The sequence below is a fragment of the Ambystoma mexicanum genome, chromosome 5p (assembly GCF_040938575.1).
Source record: "Ambystoma mexicanum isolate Mex_15411 chromosome 5p, UKY_AmexF1_1, whole genome shotgun sequence".
Taxonomy (NCBI): Eukaryota; Metazoa; Chordata; class Amphibia; order Caudata; family Ambystomatidae; genus Ambystoma; species Ambystoma mexicanum.
Genome location: NC_090930.1, coordinates 743,197,027 through 743,209,399, shown reverse-complemented (window position 1 = coordinate 743,209,399; position 12,373 = coordinate 743,197,027). Strand labels below are relative to the sequence as shown.

The following is a 12,373-nucleotide window of genomic DNA, read 5'->3' as shown; positions in this document are numbered from 1 at the left end:
TGTCTTCTTTGAAGAAAGGTATGATCCAACTAAAGTAAGTACATTCACGAATGGGCCCTTGGTCGGTACAAACAGTATTTATACACCTCAGGCCTTTTGTGAATTAAGAAAAGTGTGTTCTTCGTTCTATTTTTCATCTCAAACTGATACCTTCATTTTACAAACATGTAAAGACTGTTAAGACGCTTGATTAATATCATTGATTCTGAATGTGGTCGCTTTTCATAGGATTAACCCTTTAACAATTTTGAAAGAGAATGGCGATACAATAGAGCTGCTTTTCCCAAAATGGTATTATTAATGTTGTTGCTGCATCTTCAAGTAAAAAGAGAATCCATTGGGTCACAGATTGAGCATGTTTCTTAACATTGAGTTAAGTTTGAAAATTTCAAATCTTTTATGTATGTTTCCGATGCAGATCTGCCCATCGACTCAGAATGACCTCACTGTTCATACATTTAAAAATAATGCATAAAGGTTAAGGTGCTAGGCACAATAGTGGATTTTTATGAAAAGTTATGCCAGAGAGTGAGAGCGAAAATGAATACCCTACACCACTAACCTTATGAATATTACTATCTTTGGCCTATAATTTAAGACAACAAGGAGACAAAGTGTGTTAGAGCAAGAGAGAGGTTCCACCGAGACTTGAACTCGGATTGCTGGATTCAAAGTCCAAAGTGCTAACCATTACACCATGGAACCCTTGTTGAACAGAGCTTAATAAGGGCAATGAGAATATAGGGCACAGTCAAGATTTTTACTGACCTATAGTAACCGTTTACTGATATTATATCGAAGCAGCACTGTTGCTGTTGGATGCTGTGCAATCGCAAAGTATTGGCTTCATGTCTCATTTGGATCAAATTCTTCCTCTGGAGTCTAATGATATAGGAATATTACATATTTTCTCTGATGTGCTCTGTTTTTCCAGAATGAAGTGCATCATGCGACTGAATATGTGGGTTCCATGGAGTAATGGTTAGCACTCTGGACTCTGAATCCAGCGATCCCAGTTCAAGTCTCGGTGGGACCTTGGGGCTGCTTCTCTTTTAGAGTTGCCTTTCATTTGCAGATAGATATAACAGCAATAGCTTTGCTTTACAGCCCACTTTGATGGCAGTCTTCTTTGACCAAAGAATATTAATAGTTTCTGGGGATGACTCTCTTTTGCCACAAAGAAACTGCCCACTCTCATATCTCCAAAGCTCCAAGGTATAATGGCTATTAAACTGGCTTTTGATCTCAGCGATTTGCATTGAAAGCCCAGGAGGCCCCTAAAATCAGTTGAATTGTTTCCTGATAATTTAGAGTTTATTTCTTCTTTCGAGAAAGGTGTGATCCAAATAAAGTAAGTACATTTAAACAAGGGCACTTGATCAGTAAATGCACTACTTTCTAGAACTCATAACTCTTGTAAGTTATAAAAAGTTTGTTCTCCATACAGTTTGTCAACTCAAAGAATTACATGTTTTACACATTTAATAAGACCATCAAATTGCTTGAAACATAGGAATGATTGTGAAAGTGAATATGATTCACCAAAATAATTGTATAACATTTTTTAATGTTAATAAAATAGGGCTTTTTCCAATCTTTTCACATCAATGTTGTTTCTGCATGTTCCAGTGAGCAGAGAATCTACTGCACATAGTGTGTACATTTTTCTTTTCATAGAGGTAAGGTTGGACATTATTCATCTGTGGAAAATGTTTCTGAGAGATATCTGGGTGCCCACTCTGATTGACCTTAGGGATTGTACATTAACGATATGTAGTTGCATCACTGTATTGGTATCAGGCACCAAAGCGCATTTAAATGTAATGTCGTGCAGAGAGAGAGAGAGTGTGAAAACGGCTACCTGAGTCGACTGAACTTCTGAATATTAACTCTGTTGAATTGTAATTTGAGAAATTAGAAAATGGAGTGTAAGAGCAAGATAACGGTTCCACCGAGACTTGAACTCGGATCGTTGGATTCAAAGTCCAAAGTGCTAACCATTACACCATGGAACCCATGCAAGATGCACCTGAGAGCGTTGAATCAGAAATGGCAATATAGAGCACATTTACAATTTTTACAGATTCATAGTCCCAATTGACTGATATCATACAAACACAGCGATGTTGTCGATTGACGTTGTGCTATAGCAATCTCTGTGCTTTATAGAGCATGTAGATCAAATTCTTCCTCTTGAGGCATATGATTAAGCAATATTAAATATTGTTTCTGACTGCCTCTGTTTTGGCATAATGAAGTTCAGCATTTGCGGAAGTATTTAGGTTCCATGGTCTAATGGTTAGTAGGCTGGACTCTGAATTTAGTAATCTGACATGTTATAGCTATATTTTGTTTTCCTTTGGGTGTATTGTCATTTTATGCACATAGATTTCCTAGCAGTGGCTGTGATGAATAGTTCAATTTGATAGCAGCTTCCTTTTGAGAATTTGAAAAAAAAAGAATTAAATAGTCTCTCTGGATGACTCTGCTTTGATTTCTATGTGCACATCCCTTTTGCGTTCCAGAGGGATTGACCAACATACACAACAGTGCTTGGAAGACCTCTTCCTCCCTCATGGCATGTAAAGCTAACCTCTCTCCTACCTTGTGTTTTTTTACTTTTTAACTTCCCCTTCCGAGTCATGATCATGTAACTGAATTAACATTTTTAGATTTTAACTGCAGTAGTTGCTTGTTTTTCATTTTTATTTTTTGTGTACGCATACATCCCTTTTTGTGGGGAGGGGGGAGTGATGTCTGTTTACTTATATTAGCTAATATAGGTCATTTTATGTCCGCTTACAATATGTGTCAGGATTTTTTATGTCGTTTCCAATCAATGTCTAATATCAAGTGGTTTGCAGCAGTCATACAAAGGCACGTAACACCCCCAAAACACCTACATAAGTTAGAAATACTCTGGAAGAGTACTCAGTTTATGAAAAGGCGGTGAATCCCAAATAGAACTGTAAATGTAAGCTAGCAAGCAGACCGTGCACCCCTGTTTGGAACTATGACCTGTGTGTTGCCCTCTATTAACAGAACAATGTAACTGCAGCCCATGTCACATAAAATAGAAAGTAGAGATTATGCAAATTAACTCCCAGAAAAGCCTGGTGTCACCCCAAAAGGTGTCATGCTTTTCACACCAAGAAACATCCACACATAGATCCCTGCGAACCTCAAAAACGTACAGGAAACCCTGTCCAGCGCTTTGCTCCCAGAGGAGATGAGGTTGAAAAACCACCCTATGTTAAAAGTGTCCATAATCCATGCCAGCTGCCCTGTCTATAGAACCTGGCCGTTCGTGGCCATTCGGGGCCTAGGGGCATGAGTGGAAGGGTTTAACCTGCCTGGGTTCTTGGGCATGGTTTCATCATGCCTCAGTTTACAATGGCACTCTGCCACTTTGTCAGGCTTTAAAGAAGCCTGACTCCTGCCGAGCAAAAGATCTGATTATTTCCTTACATGTTTTGTACGTAAGAATGTGGATGGTGCTCTGAGCCTCCTATGGTGGTTATTAAGCATGGTATACATACCATAGCATGTAACTGTGCCTACAAATGGAACATTTTGTTCATTTATTAGGGAGTTGTGAAAATGGCTAAATCAAATTGCCATTACTGACACAGACCAGCTGCCGCTGTCCGGACATTTCGTCGAAAGACATTTTGTCGAAAGACATTTGGTCGACGTAATTTGGTCGAAAGCCAAATGGTCCATTTTTTAATTTATTTATATATATATTTTTTAGGTTGTAGTTTAGGGAAAAAAAGGGGTTTTTAGAAAAAAAGGGGGTTGGGGGGACCCCCCCAAACCCCCCCCCCAAAAAAATGTGAAAATAAAAAACAAAAGCAATTCGACCATTTGGTTTTCGACCAAATGGTTTCGACCAATTGTCCTGTCGACAAATTTTTTTCGACGAAATGTCTGGCAACCCAGCTGCCGACTGTTGCTATTGACAGGAGTTCCAGGTGTATAAACTGAGGAGATCACCAGTTCAATTACCTGTGAACGCATTTTGAAGCTCATTCACAACCAGTTCATGCCCGTTCTCTCCATTTTGGCTTTCTGGCTGGCCGAGGGGCCCTTCAGTAATGTTCTTTGCTAACCATTACACCATGGGCCCCTTGCTGGTGCAACCTGACAGAGTTGTAACAGAAATGAGAATCGAGATCTCATGCATCATTTTAACAAACTCATATTCCTAGCCCACGGATATTATGCAAATGTGGAACTGTTTAGTTGGTTGTTGCGCAATAGCAAACTCTTTGCTTTACAGCTCATTTGGATAGGATTCTTCCTCTGGAGGCATAAGATAAAAGAATATTGCATACATTCTCTAAAAGGCTCTTTTTTGCTGCAATGACGTTCATCATGTCACTAGGTATGTAGGTTCCATGGTGTAATGGTTAGCACTCTGGACTCTGAATCCAGCGATCCGAGTTCAAATCTCGATGGGACCTTGGGAATTACTGTGTTTGTTTTCCTCTCAGTGTCTTGTTTTAATAGCAATGACGCTGCTGTGTCACCCACTTTCATAGCATTATTCTCTGGGTGCATTTGAAAAAAGAAAGATTTTCCATGGATGACGCTCTTTAGCCACAATGAAACCCACCACTTTCTGTGGTGTGAAAGACCCATGGTGTAATGGTAGCACCCTGGAGGTTGAATCCAATAATTTGCATTCAAATCTCTGTAAGAGTTTACCATCAGTCGAACCTTTCCCTTATCGTTTATTGTGGATGTCTTCTTTGAAGAAAGGTATGATCCAACTAAAGTAAGTACATTCACGAATGGGCCCTTGGTCGGTACAAACAGTATTTACACACCTCAGGCCTTTTGTGAATTAAGAAAAGTGTGTTCTTCGTTCTATTTTTCATCTCAAACTGATACCTTCATTTTACAAACATGTAAAGACTGTTAAGACGCTTGATTAATATCATTCATTCTGAATGTGGTCGCTTTTCATAGGATTAACCCTTTAACAATTTTGAAAGAGAATGGCGATACAATAGAGCTGCTTTTCCCAAAATGGTATTATTAATGTTGTTGCTGCATCTTCAAGTAAAAAGAGAATCCATTGGGTCACAGATTGAGCATGTTTCTTAACATTGAGTTAAGTTTGAAAATTTCAAATCTTTTATGTATGTTTCCGATGCAGATCTGCCCATCGACTCAGAATGACCTCACTGTTCATACATTTAAAAAAAATGCATAAAGGTTAAGGTGCTAGCCACAAAAGTGGATTTTTATGAAAAGTTATGCCAGAGAGTGAGAGCAAAAATGAATACCCTACACCACTAACCTTATGAATATTATTATCTTTGGCCTATAATTTAAGACAACAAGGAGACAAAGTGTGTTAGAGCAAGAGAGAGGTTTCACCGAGACTTGAACTCGGATCGCTGGATTCAAAATCCAAAGTGCTAACCATTACACCATGGAACCCTTGCTGAGTAGAGCTTCATAAGGGCAATGAGAATATAGGGCACAGTCAAGATTTTTACTGAACTATAGTAACCGTTTACTGATATTATATCGAAGCAGCACTGTTGCTGTTGGATGCTGTGCAATCGCAAAGTATTGGCTTCATGTCTCATTTGGATCAAATTCTTCCTCTGGAGTCTAATGATATAGGAATATTACATATTTTCTCTGATGTGCTCTGTTTTTCCAGAATGAAGTGCATCATGATACTGAATATGTGGGTTCCATGGTGTAATGGTTAGCACTCTGGACTCTGAATCCAGCGATCCGAGTTCAGAGTTCAAGTCTCGGTGGGACCTTGGGGCTGCTTCTCTTTTAGAGTTGCCTTTCATTTGCAGATAGATATAACAGCAATAGCTTTGCTTTACAGCCCACTTTGATGGCAGTCTTCTTTGACCAAAGAATATTAATAGTTTCTGGGGATGACTCTCTTTTGCCACAAAGAAACTGCCCACTCTCATATCTCCAAAGCTCCAAGGTATAATGGCTATTAAACTGGCTTTTGATCTCAGCGATTTGCATTGAAAGCCCAGGAGGCCCCTAAAATCAGTTGAATTGTTTCCTGATAATTTAGAGTTTATTTCTTCTTTCGAGAAAGGTGTGATCCAAATAAAGTAAGTACATTTAAACAAGGGCACTTGATCAGTAAATGCACTACTTTCTAGAACTCATAACTCTTGTAAGTTATAAAAAGTTTGCTCTCCATACAGTTTGTCAACTCAAAGAATTACATTTTTTACACATTTAATAAGACCATCAAATTGCTTGAAACATAGGAATGATTGTGAAAGTGAATATGATTCACCAAAATAATTGTATAACATTTTTTAATGTTAATAAAATAGGGCTTTTTCCAATCTTTTCACATCAATGTTGTTTCTGCATGTTCCAGTGAGCAGAGAATCTACTGCACATAGTGTGTACATTTTTCTTTTCATAGAGTTAAGGTTGGACATTATTCATCTGTGGAAAATGTTTCTGAGAGATATCTGGGTGCCCACTCTGATTGACCTTAGGGATTGTACATTAACGATATGTAGTTGCATCACTGTATTGGAATCAGGCACCAAAGTGCATTTAAATGTAATGTCGTGCAGAGAGAGAGAGAGTGTGAAAACGGCTACCTGAGTCGACTGAACTTCTGAATATTAACTCTGTTGAATTGTAATTTGAGAAATTAGAAAATGGAGTGTAAGAGCAAGATAACGGTTCCACCGAGACTTGAACTCGGATCGTTGGATTCAAAGTCCAAAGTGCTAACCATTACCCCATGGAACCCTTGCAAGATGCACCTGAGAGCATTGAATCAGAAATGGCAATATAGAGCACATTTACAATTTTTACAGATTCATAGTCCCAATTGACTGATATCATACAAACACAGCGATGTTGTCGATTGACGTTGTGCTATAGCAATCTCTGTGCTTTATAGAGCATGTAGATCAAATTCTTCCTCTTGAGGCATATGATTAAGCAATATTAAATATTGTTTCTGACTGCCTCTGTTTTGGCATAATGAAGTTCAGCATTTGCGGAAGTATTTAGATTCCATGGTCTAATGGTTAGTAGGCTGGACTCTGAATTTAGTAATCTGACATGTTATAGCTATATTTTGTTTTCCTTTGGGTGTATTGTCATTTTATGCACATAGATTTCCTAGCAGTGGCTGTGATGAATAGTTCAATTTGATAGCAGCTTCCTTTTGAGAATTTGAAAAAAAAAGAATTAAATAGTCTCTCTGGATGACTCTGCTTTGATTTCTATGTGCATATCCCTTTTGCGTTTCAGAGGGATTGACCAACATACACAACAGTGCTTGCAAGACCTCTTCCTCCCTCATGGCATGTAAAGCTAACCTCTCTCCTACCTTGTGTTTTTTTACTTTTTAACTTCCCCTTCCGAGTCATGATCATGTAAATGAATTTACATTTTTAGATTTTAACTGCAGTAGTTGCTTGTTTTTCATTTTTATTTTTTGTGTACGCATACATCCCTTTTTGTGGGGAGGGGGGAGTGATGTCTGTTTACTTATATTAGCTAATATAGGTCATTTTATGTCCGCTTACAATATGTGTCAGGATTTTTTATGTCGTTTCCAATCAATGTCTAATATCAAGTGGTTTGCAGCAGTCATACAAAGGCACGTAACACCCCCAAAACACCTACATAAATTAGAAATACTCCGGAAGAGTACTCAGTTTATGAAAAGGCGGTGAATCCCAAATAGAACTGTAAATGTAAGCTAGCAAGCAGACCGTGCACCCCTGTTTGTAACTATGACCTGTGTGTTGCCCTCTATTAACAGAACAATGTAACTGCAGCCCATGTCACATAAAATAGAAAGTAGAGATTATGCAAATTAACTCCCAGAAGAGCCTGGTGTCACCCCAAAAGGTGTCATGCTTTTCACACCAAGAAACATCCACACATAGATCCCTGCGAACCTCAAAAACGTACAGGAAACCCTGTCCAGCGCTTTGCTCCCAGAGGAGATAAGGTTGAAAAACCACCCTATGTTAAAAGTGTCCATAATCCATGCCAGCTGCCCTGTCTATAGAACCTGGCCGTTCGTGACCGTTCGGGGCATGAGTGGAAGGGTTTAACCTGCCTGGGTTCTTGGGCATGGTTTCATCATGCTTCAGTTTACAATGGCACTCTGCCACTTTGTCAGGCTTTAAAGAAGCCTGACTCCTGCAGAGCAAAAGATCTGATTATTTCCTTACATGTTTTGTACGTAAGAATGCGGATGGTGCTGTGAGCCTCCTATGGTGGTTATTAAGCATGGTATACATACAATAGCATGTAACTGTGCCTACAAATGGAACATTTTGTTCATTTATTAGGGAGTTGTGAAAATGGCAAAATCAAATTGCCATTACTGACACAGACCAGCTGCCGCTGTCCGGACATTTCGTGGAAAGACATTTGGTCGACGTAATTTGGTTGAAAGCCAAATGGTTGATTTTTTAATTTATTTATATATATATTTTTTAGGTTGTAGTTTAGGGAAAAAAAGGGGTTTTTAGAAAAAAAGGGGGTTGGGGGGACCCCCCCAAACCCCCCCCCAAAAAAAAAAGTGAAAATAAAAAACAAAAGCAATTCGACCATTTGGTTTTCGACCAAATGGTTTCGACCAATTGTCCTGTCGACAAATTTTATTCGACGAAATGTCTGGCAACCCAGCTGCCGACTGTTGCTATTGACAGGAGTTCCAGGTGTATAAACTGAGGAGATCACCAGTTCAATTACCTGTGAACGCATTTTGAAGCTCATTCACAACCAGTTCATGCCCGTTCTCTCCATTTTGGCTTTCTGTCTGGCCGAGGGGCCCTTCAGTAATGTTCTTTGCTAACCATTACACCATGGGCCCCTTGCTGGTGCAACCTGACAGAGTTGAAACAGAAATGAGAATCGAGATCTCATGCATCATTTTAACAAACTCATATTCCTAGCCCACGGATATTATGCAAATGTGGAACTGTTTAGTTGGTTGTTGCGCAATAGCAAACTCTTTGCTTTACAGCTCATTTGGATAGGATTCTTCCTCTGGAGGCATAAGATAAAAGAATATTGCATACATTCTCTAAAAGGCTCTTTTTTTGCTGCAATGACGTTCATCATGTCACTAAGTATGTAGGTTCCATGGTGTAATGGTTAGCACTCTGGACTCTGAATCCAGCGATCCGAGTTCAAATCTCGGTGGGACCTTGGGAATTACTGTGTTTGTTTTCCTCTCAGTGTCTTGTTTTAATAGCAATGACGCTGCTGTGTCGCCCACTTTCATAGCATTATTCCCTGGGTGCATTTGAAAAAAGAAAGATTTTCCATGGATGACGCTCTTTAGCCACAATGAAACCCACCACTTTCTGTGGTGTGAAAGACCCATGGTGTAATGGTAGCACCCTGGAGGTTGAATCCAATAATTTGCATTCAAATCTCTGTAAGAGTTTACCATCAGTCGAACCTTTCCCTTATCGTTTATTGTGGATGTCTTCTTTGAAGAAAGGTATGATCCAACTAAAGTAAGTACATTCACGAATGGGCCCTTGGTCGGTACAAACAGTATTTATACACCTCAGGCCTTTTGTGAATTAAGAAAAGTGTGTTCTTTGTTCTATTTTTCATCTCAAACTGATACCTTCATTTTACAAACATGTAAAGACTGTTAAGACGCTTGATTAATATCATTGATTCTGAATGTGGTCGCTTTTCATAGGATTAACCCTTTAACAATTTTGAAAGAGAATGGCGATACAATAGAGCTGCTTTTCCCAAAATGGTATTATTAATGTTGTTGCTGCATCTTCAAGTAAAAAGAGAATCCATTGGGTCACAGATTGAGCATGTTTCTTAACATTGAGTTAAGTTTGAAAATTTCAAATCTTTTATGTATGTTTCCAATGCAGATCTGCCCATCGACTCAGAATGACCTCACTGTTCATACATTTAAAAAAAATGTATAAAGATTAAGGTGCTTGGCACAAAAGTGGATTTTTATGAAAAGTTATGCCAGAGAGTGAGAGCGAAAATGAATACCCTACACCACTAACCTTATGAATATTACTATCTTTGGCCTACAATTTAAGACAACAAGGAGACAAAGTGTGTTAGAGCCAGAGAGAGGTTCCACCGAGACTTGAACTCGGATCGCTGGATTCAAAATCCAAAGTGCTAACCATTACACCATGGAACCCTTGCTGAGTAGAGCTTCATAAGGGCAATGAGAATATAGGGCACAGTCAAGATTGTTACTGACCTATAGTAACCGTTTACTGATATTATATCGAAGCAGCACTGTTGCTGTTGGATGCTGTGCAATCGCAAAGTATTGGCTTCATGTCTCATTTGGATCAAATTCTTCCTCTGGAGTCTAATGATATAGGAATATTACATATTTTCTCTGATGTGCTCTGTTTTTCCAGAATGAAGTGCATCATGTTACTGAATATGTGGGTTCCATGGTGTAATGGTTAGCACTCTGGACTCTGAATCCAGCGATCCGAGTTCAAGTCTCGGTGGGACCTTGGTGCTGCTTCTCTTTTAGAGTTGCCTTTCATTTGCAGATAGATATAACAGCAATAGCTTTGCTTTACAGCCCACTTTGATGGCAGTCTTCTTTGACCAAAGAATATTAATAGTTTCTGGGGATGACTCTCTTTTGCCACAAAGAAACTGCCCACTCTCATATCTCCAAAGCTCCAAGGTATAATGGCTATTAAACTGGCTTTTGATCTCAGCGATTTGCATTGAAAGCCCAGGAGGCCACTAAAATCAGTTGAATTGTTTCCTGATAATTTAGAGTTTATTTCTTCTTTCGAGAAAGGTGTGATCCAAATAAAGTAAGTACATTTAAACAAGGGCACTTGATCAGTAAATGCACTACTTTCTAGAACTCATAACTCTTGTAAGTTATAAAAAGTTTGCTCTCCATACAGTTTGTCAACTCAAAGAATTACATTTTTTACACATTTAAGAAGACCATCAAATTGCTTGAAACATAGGAATGATTGTGAAAGTGAATATGATTCACCAAAATAATTGTATAACATTTTTTAATGTTAATAAAATAGGGCTTTTTCCAATCTTTTCACATCAATGTTGTTTCTGCATGTTCCAGTGAGCAGAGAATCTACTGCACATAGTGTGTACATTTTTCTTTTCATAGAGTTAAGGTTGGACATTATTCATCTGTGGAAAATGTTTCTGAGAGATATCTGGGTGCCCACTCTGATTGACCTTAGGGATTGTACATTAACGATATGTAGTTGCATCACTGTATTGGTATCAGGCACCAAAGTGCATTTAAATGTAATGTCGTGCAGAGAGAGAGAGAGAGTGTGAAAACGGCTACCTGAGTCGACTGAACTTCTGAATATTAACTCTGTTGAATTGTAATTTGAGAAATTAGAAAATGGAGTGTAAGAGCAAGATAACGGTTCCACCAAGACTTAAATTCGGATCGTTGGATTCAAAGTCCAAAGTGCTAACCATTACACCATGGAACCCTTGCAAGATGCACCTGAGAGCGTTGAATCAGAAATGGCAATATAGAGCACATTTACAATTTTTACAGATTCATAGTCCCAATTGACTGATATCATACAAACACAGCGATGTTGTCGATTGACGTTGTGCTATAGCAATCTCTGTGCTTTATAGAGCATGTAGATCAAATTCTTCCTCTTGAGGCATATGATTAAGCAATATTAAATATTGTTTCTGACTGCCTCTGTTTTGGCATAATGAAGTTCAGCATTTGCGGAAGTATTTAGGTTCCATGGTCTAATGGTTAGTAGGCTGGACTCTGAATTTAGTAATCTGACATGTTATAGCTATATTTTGTTTTCCTTTGGGTGTATTGTCATTTTATGCACATAGATTTCCTAGCAGTGGCTGTGATGAATAGTTCAATTTGATAGCAGCTTCCTTTTGAGAATTTGAAAAAAAAAAGAATTAAATAGTCTCTCTGGATGACTCTGCTTTGATTTCTATGTGCACATCCCTTTTGCGTTTCAGAGGGATTGACCAACATACACAACAGTGCTTGGAAGACCTCTTCCTCCCTCATGGCATGTAAAGCTAACCTCTCTCCTACCTTGTGTTTTTTTACTTTTTAACTTCCCCTTCCGAGTCATGATCATGTAACTGAATTTACATTTTTAGATTTTAACTGCAGAAGTTGCTTGTTTTTCATTTTTATTTTTTGTGTACGCATACATCCCTTTTTGTGGGGAGGGGGGAGTGATGTCTGTTTACTTATATTAGCTAATATAGGTCATTTTATGTCCGCTTACAATATGTGTCAGGATTTTTTATGTCGTTTCCAATCAATGTCTAATATCAAGTGGTTTGCAGCAGTCATACAAAGGCACGTAACACCCCC

At 38.6% G+C, this 12,373-nt stretch overlaps 9 non-coding genes across 9 annotated transcripts; 4 read left to right on the top strand and 5 right to left on the bottom strand.

The window, feature by feature from the left end:
* Positions 1–633: 633 nt before the first annotated feature.
* Positions 634–705, bottom strand: TRNAQ-UUG (transfer RNA glutamine (anticodon UUG)). Its single transcript has one exon. It is a non-coding gene; the product is annotated as a tRNA-Gln (tRNA).
* A 1,238-nt stretch (positions 706–1,943) lies between these two features.
* Positions 1,944–2,015, bottom strand: TRNAQ-UUG (transfer RNA glutamine (anticodon UUG)). Its single transcript has one exon. It is a non-coding gene; the product is annotated as a tRNA-Gln (tRNA).
* A 2,379-nt stretch (positions 2,016–4,394) lies between these two features.
* TRNAQ-CUG (transfer RNA glutamine (anticodon CUG)) lies at positions 4,395–4,466 on the top strand. Its single transcript has one exon. It is a non-coding gene; the product is annotated as a tRNA-Gln (tRNA).
* Positions 4,467–5,379: 913 nt separating this feature from the next.
* Positions 5,380–5,451, bottom strand: TRNAQ-UUG (transfer RNA glutamine (anticodon UUG)). Its single transcript has one exon. It is a non-coding gene; the product is annotated as a tRNA-Gln (tRNA).
* A 259-nt stretch (positions 5,452–5,710) lies between these two features.
* Positions 5,711–5,789, top strand: TRNAQ-CUG (transfer RNA glutamine (anticodon CUG)). The gene has a single exon. It is a non-coding gene; the product is annotated as a tRNA-Gln (tRNA).
* A 907-nt stretch (positions 5,790–6,696) lies between these two features.
* On the bottom strand, positions 6,697–6,768 carry TRNAQ-UUG (transfer RNA glutamine (anticodon UUG)). Its single transcript has one exon. It is a non-coding gene; the product is annotated as a tRNA-Gln (tRNA).
* A 2,358-nt stretch (positions 6,769–9,126) lies between these two features.
* Positions 9,127–9,198, top strand: TRNAQ-CUG (transfer RNA glutamine (anticodon CUG)). The gene has a single exon. It is a non-coding gene; the product is annotated as a tRNA-Gln (tRNA).
* Positions 9,199–10,111: 913 nt separating this feature from the next.
* Positions 10,112–10,183, bottom strand: TRNAQ-UUG (transfer RNA glutamine (anticodon UUG)). The gene has a single exon. It is a non-coding gene; the product is annotated as a tRNA-Gln (tRNA).
* Positions 10,184–10,442: 259 nt separating this feature from the next.
* TRNAQ-CUG (transfer RNA glutamine (anticodon CUG)) lies at positions 10,443–10,514 on the top strand. Its single transcript has one exon. It is a non-coding gene; the product is annotated as a tRNA-Gln (tRNA).
* Positions 10,515–12,373: the final 1,859 nt, after the last annotated feature.